The sequence below is a fragment of the Belonocnema kinseyi genome, chromosome 2 (assembly GCF_010883055.1).
Source record: "Belonocnema kinseyi isolate 2016_QV_RU_SX_M_011 chromosome 2, B_treatae_v1, whole genome shotgun sequence".
Lineage (NCBI taxonomy): Eukaryota > Metazoa > Arthropoda > Insecta > Hymenoptera > Cynipidae > Belonocnema > Belonocnema kinseyi.
In genome coordinates this window covers 5,070,824-5,078,550 of record NC_046658.1, presented here as the reverse complement: position 1 = coordinate 5,078,550, position 7,727 = coordinate 5,070,824, and the positions used below count along the sequence as shown (strand labels likewise).

Below are 7,727 nucleotides of genomic sequence, written 5' to 3'. Positions count from 1 at the left end.
TATCTGAAACTTCATCGAGTTAAAATGACGTATATCTTCCCAAAGTGCACTTATTTTCTTTATTTAAGTAGATTGAAAGTTACCATCGCAATTTTTTTTGCAAATATTAATCACTTTTTTCATTATAGCTTATTATATGCTATAGGAAAAAGAAGCTAGGCGATTAATCTATACTCGTCAAATCAAACCGGCATTCTCATTTCAGAGAGGTTATGTCATATAGGCGATTTTCTGTTTAAAAAAAAGAGCAAAATCGTTTACTGGTTTAAACCGGAAACCTGCTAGTTTATGTAAGAATTTGATTTAGCGCGATATCAAAGTAAATTAAAAAAAAGTTATTTATTTGAAATTGTTTAATTTAGCTCGATTTTTGAATTACTTTATCTGAGGCCTGAAATATATTCATGAACAGTTTTGATATAGTTTCGATTTATAATTTTTGTGTTAGGTCTTTTTCAATTTTTATTCGTTCTTGTATAATTGCCTTAAAATAATATTGGTACAATTTGAAGATTTCAGAATGAAAGTCCTGAAAGGTAGCCCATTTTTTTAATTTGCTAAGAATTCAAAGAATAAAGCAATACAGTACGATTTTGAAATAATATATAGTACAGTAGGTCCTGGCGCATCGGTCCACTTGGCATCGAAGTCCTCGGAGTGAAGTAGTCCCCACTCGTAAACTTCTCCACTGACTATGATAGATAGGCGCACGCGCGTAAAAACGCAGCAGACCTTACGCGAAGGAATTCGATGCTGACGGTGCTCTATGCATGAAAATTGACGTGCCTGTAACGGCCGATCAAATTTTAGGGCCTTGTACATTTTGAGATACGGTACTGCCAGGAGTTGTAGCTAAGATTTGTTTCGGCCACCTGTCTGATCGAAAGTAGAGAGCCAGTCCGTTTCGATCCGGCGAGTCCTACTGTATAATTTTGTAAGCCAACGGCCTAGTTGAGAACCACCAAGGATCGATAATTCGTAAGCATTGAGAACTCACAGAAAATATCATTTAGAAATTTCGAAGGATGACGTGCGCTGTAAATTGTCATGCCCATAGCTAAAACGCTCCCCCGCAACGGAATCACGCAGCCCATCTCTCTTCTTTCCCGTACGCGCTTGTATGTACAACTCTCTTTCTTCTTACTAACTCTCTTACTCTTCGATCCCTCGACCTCTCCGTGACTCTAATGGGCCGCGTGGAAATAGCTCTCAAGTTTCGGTTTCGAATCTTCTTTTTCAAACCCTGATCAAGTTTGTCGAATTTTATTTTCAAATCGAAACTCTTTATAATCAGGCACTTTGGAATGGGCCTTATACTATAGAACTTTTGTTTTAATTAATAAAATCAAATGAAATGACCTGAGGATTGCTTACTCTTTTGAAATGTATTTTTACGACTAATCATAACTATGTTCCTTTATATGATGACATTACGTTTTTATATTCTTTTCTAATTCATTTTTTTTTCTTGCATTTATAATAGTAGGTTAAGTTGTTAATAACAACAAAATAAAGGTAAAAATAATAATAATAATAACAATATGCCCTAAACTTAGGACTCTTAGAAGAATGGATACCTTTCTATAAATAAATTTCCAATGCCTAATAACCTAACATCGGAACGCGAGAAAAAAAAGGTAAAAGAGTCTGCATCATCGACTTTGATTGTACGCTTATCCGAAATTTACAGTCAACTTATACAACCAAGATCCACACGTATAGCGAGATAAGCCATGAAGGTAAGACCATATGGAGGGACGTGAATCATAGACCTATTTATCCCATTGTGATTTCGGTTACAAGCAATATGCACGCAAGATGCACTCAACATTTTGAACATTTAGGAGTCATTAGGGTATTGGCAGCAGCTCAGAAGGCTGTTTTATTAAACACCTGTCGCATTGTAAGAAACTTTCTTGGTCATCAGGAAGTGAGCAAATAAAAATCCGTGGATTGGCAGATGGTAACTCTAAGAAAACATCCAAAGGTCACTAGTGGCACCTCCAACGCTCGTATAAACAATATGTTCTCTAACAATGTTCTCGCGTTGATGTCGCGGTAGGGCTTCAGGTTTCCTCTCATGACTTTGATGGCTGTGTTGGTAGTAGTATCGCTACTGACAGGGTTTTCGATGCCAAATAGGCTGATAATCAAGAGGAGAGGGACTAAGCAGAACACCAAAATACAAATAATAATGGAGAGCATATTAAAGATATTGAAACGCATATTGCTTCCCGAGGGTCGCCGGGCGCCACTGGAGCCACAGCTGGGGGCCACAGCATGCGGGATGGTGGCGATGGTGAGCTGCAAGGTGGTCAGGCACACTCACTATTTAAACAGCTGGCCAGCAAGAACATATGCGTATAGCGTTAAGCTGTGGAACTTTAACTGTGCCTGCTGATGATGCTTTGGCTAGGGTTAGCTATTTGCAGCCAAACACCTTGACAGAAATACGACATTTGCTGCAAAGTATCCTTATATACAGAAAGTTGCACTAAGAGACCTCATCGCTAAGGTGAAGGAGATCAGGACTAATCTACACGTGACAAAAGACCGAGCAATGGAGATTAAGCAACAGGTTTATTTGGCCTGGAAAAACGACGGCAATGAACATCAGTTAGAGAAAGCCGCGTCAAACGATCAAGGAGAATTAATTGATGTTCTTCCTCAACCTATTGATGATCCAACACCACCACATCCTCCAAAGGTGGATGGCCTTATACAACCAGAGGCAGAAGCAGAGGTCCAGCAACCAAAAAAGCGACGAAAGTGGACAGACCATATGAACAAAGATGTTATGCGTCTTTGTTTTGTGGCACAGAAATGTGAGCAAAGTGTTAGGAGAGAACATCATAGACCCTTCTTACTTGAATACCCAGAACTAGCCACAAAAAGAAATGAGCAGAATCTGGCAGATAAAAATCGCTCAATATCTGTAAACAGACTGCTTTTGGCTGTTGAAATAGCTGCTATCAAAATGGAACTAGAACAGCAGCTTCCTATTGATAAACTCGCTTTGGAAGACGCAGACCACGAAGACTTGATTGATGCTGAAGGCATAGGTGCTAGGGAGAATGAACATTATGTACCGGATTGATTAGAACCAAACTTGGACATTAGAAACGTTGTCGTGGCTAGGGAAATCCCAGAAAAATAACAGCACCTTGAGAGGAATTTTGGTAACCGTTAGAATGTTGGGCCAAAAAACTAGGCCTGCAGCTCTTGTCCCAGCAAGGGATTGAGATCCACCATGGAAGTTCAGGTTGGATATAGATGTCAGCCAACTAAGGTGCAAATTGGGTCGACTAACTCAATATATAAAAGAAATTGGACCAGAAAGCTGATAAATCATGTTACTAAAATCATCCACCCTTGCCACATCGAGACATTAACACCAGCGACTTGATGTTCTTACTGCCAGACTGCTTCAGTACAAGAAAAGTAGTGCACGAAGGCAACAAAATCGAAACTTTCATACAGATGAAAGAAGGTTCTATCGTGAACTAAGAGTAAAGCTAAATACTCAGCAAGACACCGAAGTGCGTCAATTGTGCACAACTTTTGGTACAAGTACCTGACGAGTGTGCATCTTGCGTTGGCATGGTTTTTTCAGAACATCATTGAACACGCATACCTGATGCCAAGCTTTGTGCTTCAGGGTACTACGAATATGCTACCAAAAAAACCAGATGCTCATAATCCATCTGACTTTCGACCGATAGCCTGTCTTGCAACAATTTATAAATTTCTTACAGCTATCATTGCAGATAAGGTATATTGTCATTGTGACGAGAATGACATTCTTACAGAAGAACCGTGTCGCATGAATATTTGCTTGAAGTCTCAAAACTTTACAAAATCTGCCCACGCATTATTGACATTCTAAGCCATGCGATGAGGCTGTGGGGTACAAGAATCAAGTATTTTGATCAAGGACAACCAATGATGACTAGATCAATACGCTTTACGACGAATATATTTGAAGGAGACTCCTTCAGCGCACTATGGTTCTGTTTGGCGTTGAATCCATTAAGCAAAACAATAAACAGCATGTCTCATAGGTTCAAAATTCATGATAATGAGGATGGTCATCAAGTGACCCATCTTCTTTACATGGATGATCTGAAGCTCTAGGCTAGTTCAGCCCAGAAACAGCAGCAAGTGATCGATGTCACAAAGCAGTTTTCGAATTATATCCACATGGAGTTCGGACTAGATAAATGTTAAACAGTGCATTTAATCAGAATGACATTAGGGACCGCAAAGTTAGAGAAGGAGTTCGAAAATGAAATCGACGCAATGACTGCAGGCGAATCATATAAATATCTGGGTATTCTTGAATCTAAGGGTATTTAGTATACGACAGTTAAGACAAGCCTAACGACTGCCCTCACTACGGGACTCAGATTGATTATGAAGATTTTTGTCAACTCGGCAAGCAAAATCAGAACAATCAAGACATATGTCATCCCTGTCCTTGCGTACTCCTTCGGGTTCATAAAGTGGTCTTACACCGACCTTGAAAAGTTAAACAGAATTGTTCGCACAGAAATGACGAAGCGCCGAATGCACCACAGAAACTCGGCAATTAAATTTGTCCTCAGATGAAGCCTCGAATACCAGGGCAGAAACTAAAAAGGAATGAGAAATTAAATGAAGGCAGAAAGCCATCCATGGTGAGCACCCCAAAACGTTAGATCAAAATGAAGTGAATAGTGAGGCATCTAATATTTGGCTGATAAAGGGTGTTCTGTCTCCAGAGATGGAAAGATTTGTCATTGCGATACAGGACAAGGTTGTCAGCACCAGCGAGTATTGCAAACACTTGTTAAATAAAGACGTGATTGACCGGTGCCGATTATGTGTAGATACCAACGAATGATAGCTGTCGCGTAATGGCTTACAGAGAATATACGCACATACATAATGATGTAGCGGACATTACACATCAACAATTGACCTGACATCGTGATGCGAGAGAAGAAAAAGGTGAAGGAGACTACATCATTGATATTGCTTGTCCGTTTAATCGAAATTTACACTCAACATATACAGCCAAGATCCACAAGTATAGCGCAAGATGCACGGAACATTCTCAACATTCAGGAGTCAGTAGGGTATTGGCAGCAGCTCAGTAGGTGGTTTTATTATACACCTGTCGCATTGTAAGAAACTTTCTTGACCACCAGGAAGTGAGCGTTAAAAAATCCGTGGAGTGGCACCTGCAACACTCGTGGCCGCTCGTAATTGTATACCTACAACATCATCGCAGGAGGTTTCGAGCATATAATTAAATTAGTTTAATTAACTTATAACATTCTAATCCCATCAGTCACTTGACTTAGTCCGTGGCTGTGATATATAACCGGGTTTACCCTAGTAAAAGTTTAAATAAGATAACAGTAATAGGGAAGTAATAATTGAGACAATAAATTATATAATAAAATGGAAAATAATAGTATCTTTAAAGAATATCTTTGAACTAATGATAATGAAAATTATTGTTTTAATTATCATTGTTATTCTCAACGGCCTTTAAGATCAATTATGAATACCAGTATAATTTCGACAATTATACTTTTTACTGGTTTTATATCATTGTTAATAAACGAATCTAACTTAAAAAGTTAATTATTATTGTTTATATCAATGAATAATTCATATTTAAATTAATTATATTCCATTTAGTTGAAACTAATGGAAAATTGTATTTCCTTTAAACCAATTTCAATTGTATTAACTTTTAATCAATTTGGATTAATCATTATTCTATTCTGTATAATAATCATTATTAAATTAAAATTATTGCTTATAATAAATAAGTATTAATTTTCTTATTTTAAATTATACATTAGAATTTTAGTTTTTACTAGTAGTAATAGTAGTATTTATTATACTCTCTCCCTTTTACGGGTTTGAGAGTCTTCAAAACATAAAGCCATTACATAGTATCTTACATTCTGCTTAAATTAAACCTAATTTACCCTACTACTGTACCTTTCTGTACCTTTTCTTTTCCTCTAACATTTTTGCCAAACGCAAGCTCTCCCTTATCTCACATTAACTTCCAAAAAAAAATTCCCCACAGCTTAATGTCTCTAAACGTCCTTTCCCTTTCTACCTTTTCCCTTCATATTTTCTAGCACTTAGCAGAAACCTTACTCCCCTTCTTCCTAATCCATCCCAATGCATTTTCACATGTTTTTTCACATAACCCGAACACCTTGCTCTGCTTTTCACTTTCATTTTTAGACTTCATCCTCACTCTCTTCTTCTCCTCTCTCTCTCTTCGTCCTAGTGATCTTCTTTCTCCTCCAGCCGAACCACCTCCATTCTGCCTTCCCTCTCGTTCCATATCCAGATGGTCTCTCCTACTTTGGCTTTCATGTATTTGATTCTTACATCAACTCCTGCCTGCTCCAGCCTTCCCTTCTCTCTCCGCAGCCACTCTTCCACCAGTTCCTCTCTCTCCGTCCAGTCTTCGTCTATCCACAACCCTGTATTCTTTAATTTCGCCCTTGCCTCCAGTATCTGTAATTTATTCTCCATAAGTTTTAGTTTGAGCATCAGACCACCGTCTATCTTCCACGACTGCTCTACTTTCTCCACTCTCTGCGTGTGTGCCGCTAAGCTCCCCACTACACTTACTACCTCACAGTCGTCACCACTAACCCTCAGTACCTTCAGATTTTTCCTTCTTGCTGCTCTTTCTTCCTTCTCCACCGCTAACTTTTCCTTTGTCAGAGCTCTTGGAGGATTCCTCCACGTGCTCTCGTACTCCTCCTCCGTTTGACAGCTCATGTCTCTCATTTTTTCTGCTTCCAATCACTCAGTGGATATTTCTCCTTCTTTCCTCGTCTCCGCTGCATTCTCCTTCACCAATAGCCGATATACTTTCCTATTGTAGGAAAGCTACCGTTTCGTCTCAGCTGACGCTCTCTCTCATCGGCTATCACCAACGCCTTTTCTCCTTGTCCTTCCGGTTTGAACCCTAACCTCAAAACTCGCACGTGCCTATTTTTCACTTTCTCCTTATACCTTCTCCACAGTACCCTTCACCTCACCTTCACTTCCACCTTATTACAGACACTTCATCTCCTTTTTCCTCACTTCACCAGGTCACTCCTTCTCACATTACCGTTTTTTATTAGCCACAATAGCTCCACCGATCTCACACACGTTTGCTCAACTCCATACCCCAACCGGAAGTCCAATTTTAGTTTTTACTAAATTCTTGCGTGATGCTTGGAAGTTCGGTGGAGGCAGTCGTGGCTGTCCCACTCCTTGCCAAAAAATCGGTTTTTTTCAGTGAGAGACAATCAGAACCCCGGGGCCTCTTCACCAATTTCCAAGTTGATGGCAAGGGGGACTTGAGCTGCCTGCCTGCAGCGAGTAAACGGGTCAATTCAGACGCTTTCGAGCAACTAAACGATTTAGACGTTTCTCCAAATTGTTCTTCCACGACTATTGTTCCGTGCGATAGCTTTTCCGCAGAGTACCGTGATTCGACGTTATTGTATGATAATAGCAGCAAATAAGTAGTTTTATTATATGTTTAGTTTTCTGAGTTCCTTTTGCGAGCCGTGTTTAGTGTTTCTTTTCTCATTCATTTGAAATATTTCTGTTTTATTTTCTTCCTTTCCGCGTGAGTTTTTTTGTGTTTGATTTTTTTCTGTTTTTTTTTTTATGCCCACATTTAGTATTTTGTACCACTCTTCGCATTCTAT

At 39.1% G+C, this 7,727-nt stretch overlaps 1 protein-coding gene across 10 annotated transcripts in view; it reads left to right on the top strand.

The window, feature by feature from the left end:
* The window catches only part of LOC117167579 (protein kinase C, brain isozyme), a 1,572,697-nt gene that overhangs the window by 98,252 nt on the left and 1,466,718 nt on the right, over nucleotides 1-7,727 (top strand). The gene's annotated exons all lie outside the window — the stretch shown is intronic.